The sequence below is a fragment of the Scyliorhinus canicula genome, chromosome 25 (assembly GCF_902713615.1).
Source record: "Scyliorhinus canicula chromosome 25, sScyCan1.1, whole genome shotgun sequence".
Classification (NCBI taxonomy): domain Eukaryota; kingdom Metazoa; phylum Chordata; class Chondrichthyes; order Carcharhiniformes; family Scyliorhinidae; genus Scyliorhinus; species Scyliorhinus canicula.
Window position 1 is genome coordinate 23,962,385 of NC_052170.1, and position 20,238 is coordinate 23,982,622.

At 47.7% G+C, this 20,238-nt stretch overlaps 1 protein-coding gene and 1 long non-coding RNA gene across 7 annotated transcripts in view; one reads left to right on the top strand and one right to left on the bottom strand.

Moving 5' to 3' along the window:
* Window positions 1-20,238, bottom strand: part of LOC119957094 (pancreatic secretory granule membrane major glycoprotein GP2-like) — a 265,465-nt gene that overhangs the window by 82,933 nt on the left and 162,294 nt on the right. The gene's annotated exons all lie outside the window — the stretch shown is intronic.
* Window positions 1-20,238, top strand: part of LOC119957097 — a 91,275-nt gene that overhangs the window by 361 nt on the left and 70,676 nt on the right. The gene's annotated exons all lie outside the window — the stretch shown is intronic.

The window sequence follows — 20,238 nt, forward strand, 5'->3', positions numbered from 1 at the left end:
CATTGCAGAGTTTCTTTGATGCTTCACACATTAATTGATGCAATTTTAAAACCCATTTTTACACAGCAGATTTCCCAGTCTCAGAGTCCGGAGTCTATACACGTGCGTGTTCCAGTTATTGGATTTCCCCCTGCAGCCCGGTGCTGCTGACAGGCTGTTTCTGGGTTGCAGGGCTGAGAAAACAGTCCTGGTCGGTATCGGGCCTGTAACCCCGACTGGGTGACATTGGAGGGGGGGGTTCTGTAGCCCTGGTCTCCATCATTGTAATCAGTGGGTGATCGGGTTTCAGGCCCGTCTTCACCTGGTGTGTTCCACTCCTGGGACTGAAATGATCAAGACCCAAACATGAATCTGGTGAAATTGCAAAATAATTAAAATTGAAGTTTTAGACATACTGTCCTTTCCCCTCTGGGACTGGGTGTCACAGTGTGTTAGATACACTGTCCTTTCCCTCTCTGGGACTGGGTGTCACAGTGTGTTAGATACACTGTCCTTTCCCTCTCTGGGACTGGGCTGTCACAGTGTGTTAGATACACTATCCTTTCCCTCTCTGGGACTGGGTGTCACAGTGTGTTAGATACACTGTCCTTTCCCTCTCTGGGACTGGGTGTCACAGTGTGTTAGATACACTGTCCTTTCCCTCTCTGGGACTGGGTGTCACAGTGTGTTAGATACACTGTCCTTTCCCTCTCTGGGACTGGGTGTCACAGTGTGTTAGATACACTGTCCTTTCCCTATCTGGGACTGGGTGTCACAGTGTGTTAGATACACTGTCCTTTCCCTCTCTGGGACTGGGTGTCACAGTGTGTTAGATACACTGTCCTTTCCCTCTCTGGGACTGGGTGTCACAGTGTGTTAGATACACTGTCCTTTCCCTCTCTGGGACTGGGTGTCACAGTGTTTTAGATACACTGTCCTTTCCCTCTCTGGGACTGGGTGTCACAGTGTGTTAGATACACTGTCCTTTCCCTCTCTGGGACTGGGTGTCACAGTGTGTTAGATACACTATCCTTTCCCTCTCTGGGACTGGGTGCCACAGTGTGTTCGATACTGATGCGCTATCAATCATACTAAAGACTCGAATGGGTACAATAGAGGCTTTATTACAGTTAGATGTTTATCCTCTGACTGCAGCTGGTAGAATGGCTGCTCAGGAGAGCTCATGCATATTTATACGGCTCCTTGTGGGCGGAGCTAGCCGGCAGGGGCTACCGGCGAACCTGTAGTATAGGTACTGCTGTCCATCCCCTAATACAGGCACAGACACAATTACACAGTGAATCACCACAGATACACTGTCCTTTCCCACACTGCTCCATTATAGATCAGATGCAGATTTTGGACACCTTTTCTATTTGTCTGCTTGCATTGTGTCCAAAAAAGAACAATGAACAAAGCCCATTACAGCACAGGAACAGGCCCTTCGGCCCTCCAAGCCTGTATCGGTCATGATACCACCCTTGACCAAAAGCCTCAGCATTTCCTTGTGCCATATCCCTCTACATCCATCCTATCCGTGGACTTGTCGAGATGCCTTTTGAACGTTGTTAATGTATCTGCTTCCACCACCTCCCCGGCCGAAACTTTGCCCCACAGACCTTAAACCAATGCCCCTTGGTGACTCCCATACGACCTGTGACCCTAACTTCACAGTGGGCCGTCTACGGTGTGCTTAGCTGCTAGGCAGCCTTGCCAACTGCAGCAATGTTGTTCCGTGCCCGCCCACCCCATCTCCCCAAGGGGGAGGGGGAGCAGCCCCAAGTCGTAGTCCACATTGACACTAACGACATAGGTAGGAAAGGGGACAAGGATGTCAGGCAGGCCTTTAGGGAGCTAGGATGGAAGCTCAGAGCGAGAACAAACAGAGTTGTTATCTCTGGGTTGTTGCCCGTGCCATGTGATAGTGAGATGAGGAATAGGGAGAGAGAGCAATTAAACACGTGGCTACAGGGATGGTGCAGGCGGGAGGGATTCAGATTTCTGGATAACTGGGGCTCTTTCTGGGGAAGGTGGGACCTCTATAGACAGGATGGTCTACATCTGAACCTGAGGGGCACCAATATCCTGGGGGGGAGATTTGTTAGTGCTCTTTGGGGGGGGTTTAAACTAATCCAGCAGGGGCATGGGAACCTGGATTGTAGTTTTGGGGTACGGGAGATTGAGAGTATAGAGGTCAGGAGCACAGATTTGACTTCGCAAGAGGGTGCCAGTGTTCCGGTAGGTGGTTTGAAGTGTGTCTACTTCAATGCCAGGAGTATACGAAATAAGGTAGGGGAACTGGCAGCATGGGTTGGTACCTGGGACTTCGATGTTGTGGCCATTTCAGAGACATGGATAGAGCAGGGACAGGAATGGTTGTTGCAGGTTCCGGGGTTTAGGTGTTTTAGTAAGCTCAGAGAAGGGGGCAAAAGAGGGGGAGGTGTGGCGCTGCTAGTCAAGGACAGTATTACGGTGGCGGAAAGGATGCTAGATGGGGACTCTTCTTCTGAGGTAGTATGGGCTGAGGTTAGAAACAGGAAAGGAGAGGTCACCCTGTTGGGAATTTTCTATAGGCCACCTAATAGTTCTAGGGATGTAGAGGAAAGGATGGCGAAGATGATTCTGGAAAAGAGCGAAAGTAACAGGGTAGTTGTTATGGGAGACTTTAACTTTCCAAATATTGACTGGAAAAGATATAGTTCGAGTACATTAGATGGGTCATTCTTTGTACAATGTGTGCAGGAGGGTTTCCTGACACAATATGTTGACAGGCCAACAAGAGGCGACGCCACATTGGATTTGGTTTTGGATAATGAACCAGGCCAGGTGTTAGATCTGGAGGTAGGTGAGCACTTTGGAAACAGTGACCACAATTCGGTGACCTTTACGTTAGTGATGGAAAGGGATAAGTATACCCCGCAGGGCAAGAGTTATAGCTGGGGGAAGGGCAATTATGATGCCATTAGACATGACTTAGGATGTGTTGGTTGGAGAAGTAGGCTGCAAGGGTTGGGCACACTGGATATGTGGAGCTTGTTCAATGAACAGCTATTGCATGTTCTTGATAAGTACGTACCAGTCAGGCAGGGAGGAAGGGGTCGAGCGAGGGAACCGTGGTTTACCAAAGAAGTGGAATCTCTTGTTAAGAGGAAGAAGGAGGCCTATGTGAAGATGAGGCATGAAGTTTCAGTTGGGGCGTTTGATAGTTACAAGGAAGCGAGGAAGGATCTAAAGAGAGAGCTGAGACGAGCAAGGAGGGGACATGAGAAGTCTTTGGCAGGTAGGATCAAGGAAAACCCAAAAGCTTTCTATAGGTATGTCAGGAATAAAAGAATGACTAGGGTAAGAGTAGGGCCAGTCAAGGACAGTGGTGGGAAGTTGTGTGTGGAGGCTGAGGAGATAAGCGAGATACTAAATGAATACTTTTCGTCAGTATTCACTCAAGAAAAATATAATATTGTGGAGGAGAATGCTGAGACCCAGGCTATTAGAATAGATGGCATTGAGGTGCATAGGGAAGAAGTGTTGGCAATTCTGGACAAGGTGAAAATAGATAAGTCCCCGGGGCCGGATGGGATTTATCCTAGGATTCTCTGGGAAGCCAGGGAAGAGATTGCCGAGCCTTTGGCTTTGATTTTTAGGTCATCATTGGCTACAGGAATAGTGCCAGAGGACTGGAGGATAGCAAATGTGGTCCCTTTGTTCAAGAAGGGGAGTAGAGATAACCCCGGTAGCTATAGGCCGGTGAGCCTAACGTCTGTGGTGGGTAAGGTCTTGGAGAGGATTATAAAAGATACGATTTATAATCATCTAGATAGGAATAATATGATTAGGGATAGTCAGCATGGTTTTGTGAAGGGTAGGTCATGCCTCACAAACCTTATCGAGTTCTTTGAGAAGGTGACTGAACAGGTAGACGAGGGTAGAGCAGTTGATGTGGTGTATATGGATTTCAGTAAAGCGTTTGATAAGGTTCCCCACGGTCGGCTATTGCAGAAAATACGGAGGCTGGGGATTGAGGGTGATTTAGAGATGTGGATCAGAAATTGGCTAGTTGAAAGAAGACAGAGAGTGGTAGTTGATGGGAAATGTTCAGAATGGAGTTCAGTTACGAGTGGCGTACCACAAGGATCTGTTCTGGGGCTGTTGCTGTTTGTCATTTTTATAAATGACCTAGAGGAGGGCGCAGAAGGATGGGTGAGTAAATTTGCAGACGACACTAAAGTCGGTGGAGTTGTAGACAGTGCGGAAGGATGTTGCAGGTTACAGAGGGACATAGATAAGCTGCAGAGCTGGGCTGAGAGGTGGCAAATGGAGTTTAATGTGGAGAAGTGTGAGGTGATTCACTTTGGAAAGAATAACAGGAATGCGGAATATTTGGCTAATGGTAAAATTCTTGGTAGTGTGGATGAGCAGAGGGATCTCGGTGTCCATGTACATAGATCCCTGAAAGTTGCCACCCAGATTGATAGGGTTGTGAAGAAGGCCTATGGTGTGTTGGCCTTTATTGGTAGAGGGATTGAGTTCCGGAGCCATGAGGTCATGTTGCAGTTGTACAAAACTCTAGTACGGCCGCATTTGGAGTATTGCGTACAGTTCTGGTCGCCTCATTATATGAAGGACGTGGAGGCTTTGGAACGGGTGCAGAGCAGATTTACCAGGATGTTGCCTGGTATGGAGGGAAAATCTTATGAGGAAAGGCTGATGGACTTGAGGTTGTTTTCGTTAGAGAGAAGAAGGTTAAGAGGTGACTTAATAGAGGCATACAAAATGATCAGAGGGTTAGATAGGGTGGACAGTGAGAGCCTTCTCCCGCGGATGGAGGTGGCTAGCACGAGGGGACATAGCCTTAAATTGAGGAGTAATAGATATAGGACAGAGGTCAGAGGTGGGTTTTTTACGCAAAGAGTGGTGAGGCCTTGGAATGCCCTACCTGCAACAGTAGTGAACTCGCCAACATTGAGGGCATTTAAAAATTTATTGGATAAGCATATGGATGATAAGGGCATAGTGTAGGTTAGATGGCCTTTAGTTTTTTCCATGTCGGTGCAACATCGAGGGCCGAAGGGCCTGTACTGCGCTGTATCGTTCTATGTTCTATGTTCTATCTCACAATCTGCCATCTGCCCTCCCCCCCCCCCCCCCCCCCCCCACTGGCCCTGGCAGAAGACCCCTGACCAGCGGCACAACTGGTCAGTAAACTATGGCGACGTTGGACACTTTCCGAACCCCCTCTCTGTCCGTCAGCAGCCATGGCGTCGGTTTCACGATGGTTAAAAGCACAAGTGAACCTCACCATCGGGAACTCGGCCCATCGGAGGCGGAGAATCGCTGAGACCCCGGAGAAGACCAGGTCAGGCCCGCTAATACATAGATACATAGAAGATAGGAGCAGGAGGAGGCCTTTTGGCCCTTTGAGCCTGCTCTACCATTCATCACGATCATAGCCGATCATCCAACTCAATAGCCTAATCCTGCTTTCTCCCCCTAGCCTTTCATCTCCCCAAGTGCTATATCCAGCCGCCTCTTGAATATCTTCAATGTTTTAGTATCGATGACTTCCTGTGCTAATGAATTCCACAAGCTCACCACTCTTTGTGTGAAGAAATGTCTCCTCATCTCTGTCCGAAATGGTTAACCCTGAATCCTCAGACTATGACCCCTGGTTCTGGACACATCAATCATTGGTAACATCGTCCCTGCCTCTACCCTGTCTAGTCCTGTTAGAATTTTATAAGTCTCTGTGAGATCCCCCCCCTCATTCTTCTGAACTCCAGCGAGAACAATCCCAACCTAGTCAATATCTCCTCATATGACAGTCCCGCCATCCCTGGAATCAGTCTGGTAAACCTTTGCTGCACTCCCTCAAGAGCAAGAACATCCTTCCTCGGAGAAGGAGACCAAAACTGCGCACAATACTCCAGGTGTGGCCTCACCAAGGCCGTGTACAATTGCAGCAACACATCCCTGCTTCTATACTGGAAACCTCTCGCAATGAAGGCATACCCAACATACCATTAGCTTTCTTTACCGCCTGCTGCACATGCATGCTTATCTTCAGCGACTGGTGCACAAGGACACCCAGGTCCCGCTGTACACTCCCCTCTCCCAATTTACTACCGTTCAGGTAGTAATCTGCCTTCCTGTGTTTGCTTCCAAAGTGAATAACCTCACAATTATCCAAATTATACTGCATCTACCATTGATTTGCCCACTTGCCCAACCTGTCCAGATCTTGCTGTAGGATCTCTGCATCTTCATTACAATTCACTCTCCCGCCTAAATTGGTATCATCTGCAAACTTTGAGATGTTACATTTTGTTCCGCATCGAAATCATTCATATATATTGTGGATAGCTGGGGTCCCAGCTCCGATCCCTGTGGTACCCCACTGGTTACTGCCTGCCAATTTGAAAAGGACCCATTAATGATATGCTGACGGTGTTTACAGTACGTGCGTTCTGGACCACATTCACACCACTGTCACGGTGATGGAGAATTGCGATTTGGCATCAAATCACCCACCGAGATTTTGACGTCGGTACCAATTCTCCGCCCAATCGCATTTTGCGATTTCGGCATCAGCCAACAGAGAATCTCGCCAACTGTCCTTTCTCCATTATTCCTCTGCTCTCTCAAATGATCTCATTCCTCTTGGAGATCTAAGAATCATAGAATCATTAAACTTGCAGTACAGAAGGAGATCATTCAGCCCATCGAGTCTGCGCCAGCCCTTGGAAAGAGCACACTACGTAAGCTCACACCTCAATACAATCCCCGTAACCCAGGAAGCCCACCTAACCTTTTGGACACTGAGGGGTAATTTATCATGCCAATCCATCGGTAGCACTGTGGTTTAGCACTGTTGCCTCACAACGCCAGGTACACGGTTCGATTCCCGGCTTGGGTCACTGTCTGTACGGGGAGTGCACGTTCTCCCCGTGTCTGCGTGGGTTTCCTCCGGCTGCTCCGGTTTCAAAGAAAGAATAAAGAACAGCTCAGCACAGGAACAGGCCCTTCGGCCCTCCAAGCCTGTACCGGTCATGATACCAACCTTTGCCAAAACCACTCCCTAGTGCCGTGTCCTCTATACCCATCCTATCCATGTGTTTGTCAAGATGCTTTTTGAACGCCGTTAATGTATCTGCTTCCACAACCTCCCCTGACAACGTGTTCCAGGCGCTCACCACCCTCTGTGTAAAAAACATGCCCCGCACATCTCTTTGAAACTTTACCCCATGGACCTTAAGCCTATGCCCCTGGTCACTGACCCATCCACCCTGGGAAAGAGTGCCTGCCCATCCACTCTATCCATGCTCCTCATAATCTTGTGGGCCTCTATAAGGTCAGCCCTCAACCTCCGTCTTTCTAATGATAACAGTCCGAATCTATTCAGCCTCTCCACATAGCAAACACACTGCAGACCAGGCAACATCCTGGTCAACCTCCTCTGCACACTCTCCAAAGCTTCCAGATCCTTCTGGTAGTGTGGCGACCAGAATTGTGTGCAATAGTTCAAATGCGGCCTTACCAAGGTTCTATACAACTGTGGCATGACTTGCCAGTTTTTATACTCGATACCCAATCCAATGAAGGCAAGCATTCCGTATGTTAAATCCAGGAAAATGCGAGGTGATGCATCTTGGAAGATCAAATTCAAGAGCGGACTATATGGTCAATGGAAGGGTCTTGGGGAAAATTGATGTGCAGAGAGATCTGGGAGTTCAGGTCCATTGTACACTGAAGGTGGCAACGCAGGTTGATAGAGTGGTCAAGAAGGCATACAGCATGCTATCGTGCCCGCCTCTACCACCTCCGCTGGTAAAGCGTTCCAGACACCCACCACCCTCTGCGTAAAAAACTTTCCACGCACATCTCCCTTAAACTTTCCCCCTCTCACCTTGAAATCATGACTCCTTGTAACTGACACCCCCACTCTTGGAAAAAGCTCGGGGCAGCAGGGTAGCATGGTGGTTAGCATAAATGCTTCACAGCTCCAGGGTCCCAGGTTCGATTCCCGGCTGGGTCACTGTCTGTGTGGAGTCTGCACGTCCTCCCCCTGTGTGCGTGGGTTTCCTCCGGGTGCTCCGGTTTCCTCCCACAGTCCAAAGATGTGCGGGTTAGGTGGATTGGCCATGCTAAATTGCCCGTAGTGTCCTAATAATAAAAAGTAAGGTGGGGGGGGGGTTGTTGGGTTACGGGTATAGGGTGGATACGTGGGTTTGAGTAGGGTGATCGTGGATCGGCACAACATTGAGGGCCGAAGGCCCTGTTCTGTGCTGTACTGTTCTATGTTCTATGTTCATGCTTGCCTTCATCGGACGGGGTATTGAGTACAAGAGTTGGCAGGTCATGTTACAGTTGTACAAGACTTTGGTTAGGCCACATTTGGAATACTGCGTGCAGTTCAGGTCGCCACATTACCAGAAGGATGTGGATGCCTTGGAGAGGGTGCAGAGGAGGTTCACCAGGATGTTGCCTGGTATGGAGGGTGCTTGCTATGAAGAAAGGTTGAGTAGATTAGGATTGTTTTCGTTGGAAAGACGGAGGTTGAGGGGGGACCTGATTGAGGTCTACAAAATTATGAGAGGTATGGACAGGGTGGATAGCAACAAGCTTTTCCCAAGAGTGGGGGTGTCAGTTACAAGAGGTCATGATTTCAAGGTGAGAGGGGGAAAGTTTAAGGGAGATGTGCATGGAAAGTTTTTTACCAGAGGGTGGTGGGTGTCTGGAACGCTTTACCAGCGGAGGTGGTAGAGGCGGGCACGATAGCATCATTTAAGAAGCATCTAGACAGGTATATGAATGGGTGGGAACAAAGGGAAGTAGACCTTGGAAAATAGGAGACAGGTTTAGATAAAGGATCTGGATCGGCACAGGCTGGGAGGGCCGAAGGGCCTGTTCCTGTGCTGTAATTTTCTTTGTTCTTCTTTGTATGCTTTCTTGACTGCCTTGTCCACTTGTGTTGCCACCTTCATAGATCTGTGGACATACACGCACAGATTTCTCTGATTTACTATATTCCAAAGAGCTTTGCCATTTACGGTATATTTCCCCTCTATGTTAGACCTACCAAAATGCATGATCTCACATTTATCTGGATTAATCTCCATTTGCCACTTCTCTGTCCAAGTCTCCAACCTATCTATGTCCTGTTGTATCCTCTGACAATCCTCAACACTATCTGCCACTCCACCAACCTTGGTGTCATCCGTGAACTTACTAATCAGACCGGCTACATATTCCTCCAAATCTGTTATGTTCACAATAAACAACAGAGGTCCCAGCACAGATCCCTGTGGAACACCACTGGTCACAGCCTTCCATTCAGAAAAACACTCTTCTCCTGCTCCCCTCTGCTTTCTGTGACCGAGCCAGTTCTGTATCCATCCTACCACCTCACCTCTGATCTCTTGTCACTTCACCTTCTGTACCAGTCTGCCATGAGGCACCTTGTCAAAGGCTTTACTGAAGTCCATGTAAACAACATCCACCTCCCTCCCCTCATCAATTATCTTTTCTCCCTCAAGACCCGAAAGACGTGCTGTTAGGTGAATTGGACATTCTGAATTCTCCCTCCGTGTACCCGAACAGGCGCCGGTGTGTGGCGACTGGGGGAGTTTCACAGTAACTTCATTGCAGTGTTAATGTAACTGTACTTGTGACAATAAAGATTTTTATTATATATAACCTGCAAATCTTGGGACTGTGGATGAAACCGGAGCACCAGGAGGAAACCCAAGCAGACACGAGGAGAAAGTGCAAACTCTACACAGACAGTCACCCGAGGCTGGAATTGAACCCAGGACCCTGGAGCTGTGAGGCAGCAGTGCTAACCACTGGTGCAGATTTTGGACACGTTTTCTAATTGTCTGCTTGTATTGTTCTAGTTTACAAACATTGTCTGTGTTCCAATTTCCTTGTTTTCATTCCTCTGAGTAGTTTATTGAACACATTCTGCACAATTACCATAAATGAATGGTCAGCAACGGGAACTTGAATGGTCGGAATTGGGCAGCAATATGGCACAGTGGTTAGCAATGTTGCCTCGCAGCTCCAGGGTCCCGGGTTCGATTCCGACCTCGAGTGACTGTAGGTGTGGAGTTTGTACGCCCCCCCCCCCCCCCCCGTGTCTGCGTGGGATGACAATGGGTTTTCCGGTTTCCACCCACAGTCCATTGATGTGCAGGTTAGGTGGATTGGCTGTGCCATATTGGGTCTATGTGGAGATACGGAGATAGTGTGGGCTTTGGGCCGAGGTAGAGCACACTTTCAGTTGGCCGGTGTTGACTCAATGGGCCGAATGGGCTCCTTCTGCATGGTAGGGATTCTATTGTATTTTTATTGAAATAGCAACACTCCTGGTTCATGAACCGCTCTGTCCCTTTTACCCAGAATTAGTCCGTTCTCTTCTCACTCACTTCCTCCACATCCACTGCACAATATTGCTGATGTAAATCTTTTTTACTCTTTCCCAGGTTGCTGGTAACCCTGGTTGGGCTCATTTACTGCCCATCTCTAACTGCCCCTTGAGAAGGTGGTGATGATCTGCTGTCTCCAGCCCCTGTGCTCCATCTGGTGTAGGTACAGCCACAGTGCTGTTAGGGAGCGAGGTCCAGGATTTTCACCCAGTGACAGTGAAGGAACGGCGATGTGTTTCCAAGTCAGGATGGTGAGTGACGTGGAGGGGAATTTGCAGGTGGTGGTGTTCCCATGTGTCTGCTGTCCTTGTCCCTCTCGGTGTTCAGCGGCTTTGTGTTTGGCAGGTTCTGTCTGTGAAATCTGACGTAAGGATGTCACCACCTGCTGCATTTGACACTGAACCTGAGATTCTGATTCAGATATCGTCACGCTAATTTCTGTAAAACCTCAGCCTCCTCAATGACTGACATCCACATTTTTATATCTACTTTTCCTGGGTAGGTAAATCTGAGGAGAGATATTGAGACAATCTCTCTTCACACTGTCCCCCCCAACACTCCCAGAATACAGACAGCACTGGGAGACATAGAGTAACGCTTCCATGACACTGCTCCATCAAGCACTCCCAGGTCAGATACTGCATGGAGATAGATACAGAGTAAATCTCCCTTCATACTGTCCCCACCATTCACTCCCAGTGCAGCTACAAAATGAAGTTTGGAGCACAGTAAAAATCCCATTACACAGGGTGTCAGTGTGTTTGATACACTGTCCTTTCCCTCTCTGGGACTGGGTGTCACAGTGTGTTAGATACACTGTCCTTTCCCTCTCTGGGACTGGGTGTCACAGTGTGTTAAATACACTGTCCTTTCCCTCTCTGGGACTGGGTGTCACAGTGTGTTAGATACACTGTCCTTTCCCTCTCTGGGACTGGGTGTCACAGTGTGTTAGATACACTGTCCTTTCCCACTCTGGGACTGGGTGTCACAGTGTGTTAGATACACTGTCCTTTCCCTCTCTGGGACTGGGTGTCACAGTGTGTTAGATACACTGTCCTTTCTCCCTATTGGGACTGGGTGTCACAGTGTGTTAGATACACTGTCCTTTCTCCCTATTGGGACTGGGTGTCACAGTGTGTTAGATACACTGTCCTTTCTCCCTATTGGGACTGGCTGTCACAGTGGGTTAGATACACTGTCCTTTCCCTCTCTGGGACTGGGTGTCACAGTCTGTTAGATACACTGTCCTTTCCCCCTCTGGGACTGGGTGTCACAGTGTATTAGATACACTGTCCTTTCCCTCTCTGGGACTGGGTGTCACAGTCTGTTAGATACACTGTCCTTTCCCCCTCTGGGACTGGGTGTCACAGTGTGTTAGATACACTGTCCTTTCCCTCTCTGGGACTGAGTGTCACAGTGTGTTAGATACACTGTCCTTTCCCACTCTGGGACTGGGTGTCACAGTGTGTTAGATACACTGTCCTTTCCCTCTCTGGGACTGGGTGTCACAGTGTGTTAGATACACTGTCCTTTCTCCCTATTGGGACTGGGTGTCACAGTGTGTTAGATACACTGTCCTTTCCCTCTCTGGGACTGGGTGTCACAGTGTGTTAGATACACTGTCCTTTCCCTCTCTGGGACTGGGTGTCACAGTGTGTTAGATACACTGTCCTTTCCCTCTCTGGGACTGGGTGTCACAGTGTGTTAGATACACTGTCCTTTCCCTCTCTGGGACTGGGTGTCACAGTGTGTTAGATACACTGTCCTTTCTCCGTATTGGGACTGGGTGTCACAGTGTGTTAGATACACTGTCCTTTCCCTCTGTTGGCCGGGATCACAGCTGAAAGATACACTATCCAGTCTCACACTTCTCCAATGGGTGTTACAGTAGCACAGTGGTTATCACATTTGCCTCACACCACCTGTGCCCCAACTTTGTTTCCTGTTGGGGTCACTGTCTGCACTTTCTCCGCTTGTCTGCATGGGGTTCCTCCGGGTGCTCCAGTTTGCTCCCAGAAATCCCGAAATACGTTCTGTTAGATATTTCGGACATTCTGAATTCTCCATCCCTGTACCCAAACATGCGCCGGAGTGTGGCATCTAGGGGATTTTCACAGTAACTTCATTGATCTGATACTCTAAGCCTACATGTGACACTAATAAAGATTATTCTTATGATTATTATAAAGATTATTTGTATTACATATCTCATTATATATCTCCTCTCGTCTGCGACACTCCATATCCTGTTGTGAATCAGATGCAGATTTTGGACATGTTTCTAATTGTCTGCTTATCTAATTGTTTTTGGTTTACAAACATTTATTCCATGTTCCAACTTCCTCGTGACCATTCCACCGTGGTGATTATTGCACACATTCTGCATAATTATCAGTAATTAGTGAATAGCCGTGGGAAGTGGAATGGTCGGAATTTATTGAAACCAACACCACTGATATGTACCATTGAAAAGGAAGGACTGACGGAAAAGGGATATTCAGCCATGGGTTGCTATGGGTACCCAGGAGGGAATCAAATAGAGAGAGAATGCAAACAAATTGGCAAAGATATGTGGGGACAGGAGGGTTGGGAAATCTTTAAAGGTCAACAGAAAGCCATGAAAAAAGCTCGAACGAAAAGGAAGTTAGATTCTGAGAGTAAACTAGCACAGAATATAAAAACTGATCGCAAAAGTTTCTCAAATCAATAAAATATAAAACAGTGGCTCAGGAGATCATTGGTCCATTAGAGGACGAGAAGGGGGTTTTAATAATGGGAAATGAGGAAACGGCTGCGACATTGAACAGGTATTTTGTGTCGGTCATCACAGTGGAAGACACAACTAACATGCCAGTAATTGATGGCAAGGAGGATACGGCAGGATAGGACCGAGAAACCATCATCATCACATTCGGTATACAGGTGCCCTTGGCCCAAATGGAATAAATCCCAGGATCATAAAAGAGATGGCGTGGGAAATGGCAAATGCGTTCGTGGTACTTTACCGAAATTCGCTGGACACAGGGGCGGTTCCGGGAGATTGGAAAACAGCAAATGTGACACCACTGTTTCAAAAAGAAGTTTAGAAAAGTTGGGTAACGATTGGCCGGTTCGCTTTACCTCTGTGGTGGGGAAAATCTTTGAATCTGTCATCAAGGATGAAATAGTCAAACATCTGGACAGCAATTGTCCCATATTCCCTGGTCATTGCCTGCGTGGAGTTTGTACAATCTCCCTGTGTCTGCGTGGGCCTCACCCCCACAACCCAAAGATGTGCAGCTTGGGTAGACTGTCCACACTAAATTGTACCTGAACTGAAAAAAAATAATTGGTACATTCAATTATCTTTTTTTAAGTTGTCCCTTTGGTCAGACGCAGCGTGAGTTCATGAAAGGCAGGTCCTGTTTCACTAATTTACAGGGATTCTTTGTGGACATTACGACAGCGGTGGGCAATGGGGACCGGTGGTGTGGTGTATCTGCATTTCCCAAGGTATTCGACAAGGTGCTGCATAAGATAAAGGTGCACGGTATTCCGGGTTAGTTATTAGCCTGGATAGAGGATTGAAAAACAAACAGAAAGTACAAATTGGTGATCAACGTGCATTTTTCTGGTTGGCGATCAGCGGCCTCAGGGATCAGTGTTGGTAACGCAATTGTTTACAATTTACATCGATAATTTGTAATTGGGGGCCAATTGTAACTTGTCAATGTTGGCAGATGACACTATGGTGAATGTCAGAGCAAAGTGTGCAGAGGACACTGAAAGTCTGCAGAGAGATATAGATGGTTTCAGTGAGTGGGCAACGGTCTGGCAAATGGAGATCAATGTTGGAAAATTGACTTAATCGATTTTGGTTGGAATAACAGCAAAATTGGCTAATAATTAAATGGTAAAATATAGCAGCATGCTGCTGTGCAGAGGGGGATCAGTTTCATTGTGTATGAATCGCAAAACTTTTGATAAACTGTCCATTCACCCTCTGGGACTGGGTGTCACAGTGTGTTAGATACACTGACCTTTCCCTCTCTGGGACTGGGTGTGACAGTGTGTTAGATACACTGTCCTTTCCCTCTCTGGGACTGGGTGTCACAGTGTGTTCGATACACTGTCCATTCCCTCTCTGGGACTGGGTGTCACAGTGTGTTTGATACACTGTCCATTCCCCTCTGGGACTGGGTGTCACAGTATGTTCGATACACTATCCATTCCCTCTCTGGGACTGGGTGTCACAGTGTGTAAGATACACTATCCTGTCCCTCTCTGGGACTGGGTGTCACAGTGTGTTAGATACACTGTCCTTTCCCTCTCTGGGACTGGGTATCACAGTGTGTTAGATACACTGTCCTTTCCCTCTCTGGGACTGGGTATCACAGTGTGTTAGATACACTGTCCATTCCCACTCTGGGACTGGTTGTCACAGTGTGTTCGATACACTGTCCATTCCCTCTCTGGGACTGGGTGTCACAGTGTGTTAGATACACTATCCTGTCCCTCTCTGGGACTGGGTGTCACAGTGTGCTAAATACACTGTCCTTTCCCTCTCTGGGACTGGGTGTCACATTGTGTTAGATACACTGTCCTTTCTCGCAATTGGGACTGGGTGTCACAGTGTGTTAGATACACTGTCCTTTCCCTCTCTGGGACTGGGTGTCACAGTGTGTGAGATACACTGTCCTTTCCCTCTCTGGGACTGGGTGTCACAGTGTGTTAGATACACTGTCCTTTCCCTCTCTGGGACTGGGTGTCACAGTGTGTTAGATACACTGTCCTTTCCCTCTCTGGGACTGGGTGTCACAGTGTGTTAGATACACTGTCCTTTCCCTCTCTGGGACTGGGTGTCACAGTGTGTTAGATACCCTGTCCTTTCCCTCTCTGGGACTGGGTGTCACAGTGTGTTAGATACACTGTCCTTTCTCCCTATTGGGACTGGGTGTCACAGTGTGTTAGATACACTGTCCTTTCCCTCTCTGGGACTGGGTGTCACAGTGTGTTAGATACACTGTCCTTTCTCCCAATTGGGACTGGGTGTCACAGTGTGTTAGATACACTGTCCTTTCTCCCTATTGGGACTGGCTGTCACAGTCTGTTAGATACACTGTCCTTTCTCCCTATTGGGACTGGGTGTCACAGTGTGTTAGATACACTGTCCTTTCCCTCTCTGGGACTGGGTGTCACAGTGTGTTAGATACACTGTCCTTTCACTCTCTGGGACTGGGTGTCACAGTGTGTTAGATACACTGTCCTTTCCCTCTCTGGGACTGGGTGTCACAGTGTGTTAGGTACACTGACCTTTCCCTCTCTGGGACTGGGTGTCACAGTGTGTTAGATACACTGTCCTTTCTCCCTATTGTGACTGGGTGTCACAGTGTGTGAGATACACTGTCCTTTCTCCCTATTGGGACTGGGTGTCACAGTGTGTTAGATACACTGTCCTTTCTCCCTATTGGGACTGGGTGTCACAGTGTGTTAGATACACTGTCCTTTCCCTCTCTGGGACTGGGTGTCACAGTGTGTTAGATACACTGTCCTTTCCCCCTCTGGGACTGGGTGTCACAGTGTGTTAGATACACTGTCCTTTCTCCCTATTGGGACTGGGTGTCACAGTGTGTTAGATACACTGTCCTTTCCCTCTCTGGGACTGGGTGTCACAGTGTGTTAGATACACTGTCCTTTCCCTCTCTGGGACTGGGTGTCACAGTGTGTTAGATACACTGTCCTTTCCCCCTCTGGGACTGGGTGTCACAGTGTGTTAGATACACTGTCCTTTCCCTCTCTGGGACTGGGTGTCACAGTGTGTTAGATACACTGTCCTTTCCCCCTCTGGGACTGGGTGTCACAGTGTGTTAGATACACTGTCCTTTCTCCATATTGGGACTGGGTGTCACAGTGTGTTAGATACACTGTCCTTTCTCCATGTTGGGACTGGGTGTCACAGTGTGTTAGATACACTGTCCTTTCCCCCTCTGGGACTGGGTGTCACAGTGTGTTAGATACACTGTCCTTTCTCCCTATTGGGACTGGCTGTCACAGTGTGTTAGATACACTGTCCTTTCTCCCTATTGGGACTGGGTGTCACAGTGTGTTAGATACACTGTCCTTTCCCTCTGTTGGCCGGGAGGCACAGCTGAAAGATACACTATCCAGTCTCACACTTCTACAATGGGTGTTACAGTAGCACAGTGGTTATCACATTTGCCTCACACCACCAGTGCCCCAACTTTGTTTCCTGTTGGGGTCACTGTCTGCACTTTCTCCGCTTGTCTACATGGGTTTCCTCCGGGTGCTCCGGTTTCCTCCCAGAAGTCCCGAAATACGTTCTGTTAGATATTTCGGACATTCTGAATTCTCCATCCCTGTACCTAAACATGCGCCGGAGTGTGGCATCTAGGGGATTTTCACAGTAACTTCATTGATCTGATACTCTAAGCCTACTTGTGACACTAATAAAGACTATTCTTTAAATTATTATAAAGATTATTTGTATTACATATCTTATCATATATCTCCTCTCGTCTGCGACACTCCATATCCTGTTGTGAATCAGATGCAGATTTTGGACATGTTTCTAATTGTCTGCTTATCTAATTGTTTTTGGTTTACAAACATTTATTCCGTGTTCCAACTTCCTTGTGACCATTCCCCCGTGGTGATTATTGCACACATTCTGCATAATTATCAGTAATTAGTGAATAGCAGTGGGAAGTGGAATGGTCGGAATTTATTGAAACCGACACTCCTGATATGTATCATTGAAAAGGAAGGACTGACGGAAAAGGGATATTCAGCCATGGATTGCTATGGGTACCCAGGAGGGAATCAAATAGAAAGACAATGCAAACAAAGTGGCAAAGATTTGTGGGGACAAGAGGGTTGGGAAATCTTTACAGGTCAACAGAAAGCCATGAAAAAAGCTCGAAAGAAAAGGAAGTTAGATTCTGAGAGTAAACTAGCACAGAATATAAAAACTGATCGCAAAAGTTTCTCAAATCAATAAAATATAAAACAGTGGCTCAGGAGATCATTGGTCCATTAGAGGACGAGATGGGGTTTTAATAATGGGAAATGAGGAAACGGCTGCGACATTGAACAGGTATTTTGTGTCGGTCTTCACAGTGGAAGACACAAATAACATGCCAGTAATTGATGGCAAGGAGGATACGGCAGGATAGGACCGAGAAACCATCATCATCACATTCGGTATACAGGTCCCCTTGACCCAAATGGAATAAATCTCAGGATCACAAATGAGATGGCGTGGGAAATAGCAAATACGTTCGTGGTACTTTACCGAAATTCGCTGGACACAGGGGCGGTTCCGGGAGATTGGATAACAGCAAATGTGACACCACTGTTTCAAAAAGAAGTTTAGAAAAGTTGGGTAACAATTGGCCGATTCGCTTTACCTCTGTGGTGGGGAAAATCTTTGAATCTTTCATGAAGGATGGAATAGTCAGACATCTGGACAGCAATTGTCCCATATTCCCTGGTCATTGCCTGTGTGGAGTTTTTACAATCTCCCCGTGTCTGCGTGGGCCTCACCCCCACAACCCAAAGATGTGCAGCTTGGGTAGACTGTCCACACTAAATTGAGCCTGAATTGAAAAAAAATAATTGGTACATTCAATTATCTTTTTTTAAGTTGTCCCGTTGGTCAGACGCAGCGTGAGTTCATGAAAGGCAGGTCCTGTTTCACTAATTTACAGTGTTAGACACACTGTCCTTTCCATCTCTGGGACTGGGTGTCACAGTGTGTTAGTTACACTGTCCTTTCCCCCTCTGGGACTGGGTGTCACAGTGTGTTAGATACACTGTCCTTTCCCTCTCTGGGACTGGGTGTCACAGTGTGTTAGATACACTGTCCTTTCCCTCTCTGGGACTGGGTGTCACAGTGTGTTAGATACACTGTCCTTTCCATCTCTGGGACTGGGTGTCACAGTGTGTTAGATACACTGTCCTTTCCATCTCTGGGACTGGGTGTCACAGTGTGTGAGATACACTGTCCTTTCCCTCTCTGGGACTGGGTGTCACAGTGTGTTAGACACACTGTCCTTTCCCCCTCTGGGACTGGGTGTCACAGTGTGTTAGATACACTGTCCTTTCCCTCTCTGGACTGGGCGTCACAGTGTGTTAGATACACTGTCCTTTCCCTCTCTGGGACTGGGTGTCACAGTGTGTTAGATACACTGTCCATTCCCTCTCTGGGACTGGGTGTCACAGTGTGTTAGATACACTGTCCTTTCCCCCTCTTGGACTGGGTGTCACAGTGTGTTAGATACACTGTCCTTTCCCTCTCTGGGACTGGGTGTCACATTGTGTTAGATACACTGTCCTTTCCCTCTCTGGGACTGGGTGTCACAGTGTGTTAGATACACTGTCCTTTCCCTCTCTGGGACTGGGTGTCACAGTGTGTTAGATACACTGTCCTTTCCCTCTCTGGGACTGGGTGTCACAGTGTGTTAGATACACTGTCCTTTCCATCTCTGGGACTTGGTGTCACAGTGAAAAAATGAAATGAAAATCGCTTAATGCCACGAGTAGGTTTCAATGAAGTTACTGTGGAAAGCACCTAGTCGCCACATTCCGGCTCCTGTTCGAGGAGGCTGTTATGGGAATCGAACCATGCTGCTAGCCTGCTTTGGTCTGCGTTCAAAGCCAGCGATTTAGCCCAGTGTACTAAACAGGCCTGTGTAACACACTGTCCTTTCCCTCTGTTGGGCAAGGGTCACAGCTGTAAGATACACTATCCAGTCTCACACTTCTCCAATGGGTGTAACAGTAGCAGAGAACAGAGAACATAGAACATTACAGCGCAGTACGGGCCCTTCGGCCCTCGATGTTGTGCCGACCTGTGAAACCATCTGAAGCCTATCTGACCTACACTATTCCATTTTCATCCATATGTCTATCCAGTGACCACTTAAATGCCCTTAAAGTTGGCGAGTCTACTACTGTTGCAGGCAGGGCGTTCCACACCCCTACTACTCTTTGAGTAAAGAAACTGCCTCTGACATCTGTCCTATATCTACCATCCCTCAATTTAAAGCTATGTCCCCTCGTGTTGGTCATCACCATCCGAGGAAAGAGACTCTCACTGTCCACCCTATATAACCCTCGGACTATCTTATATGTCTCTATTAAGTCACCTCTCAGCCTTCTCCTCTCTAACGAAAACAACAGCAAGTCCCTGAGACTTTCCTCGTTAGACCTTCCCTCCATACCAGGCAACATCCTAGTAAATCTCCTCTGAACCCTTTCCAAAGCTTCAACATACTTCATATAATGTGGTGACCAGAACTGCACGCAGTACTCCAGGAGCGGCCGCACCAGAGTTATGTACAGCTGCAGCATGACCTTGTGGCTCCGAAACTCAATCCCCCTACTGATAAAGGCTAGCACGCCATATGCCTTCTTAACAGCGCTATTAACCTTGGTGGCATCTTTCAGGGATTATGTACCTGGATTCCGAGTTCTCTCTGTTCATCTACACTACCAAGAATCTTGCCATTAGCCCAGTACTCTGCATTCCTGTTACTCCTTCCAAAGTGAACCACCTCACACTTTTCCGCATTAAACTCCATCTGCCACCTCTCAGCCCAGCTCTGCAGCTTATCTAAGTCCCTCTGTATCCTATAACATCCTTCAGCACTATCCACAACTCCACCGACCCTTGTGTCAGCTTCAAATTTACTAACCCATCCTTCTACACCCTCTTCCAGGTCATTTATAAAAATGATAAACAGCAGTGGCCCCAAAACAGATCCTTGCGGTACACCACTAGTAACTGAACTCCAGGATGAACATTTGCCATCAACCACCCCCCTCTGTCTTCTTTCAG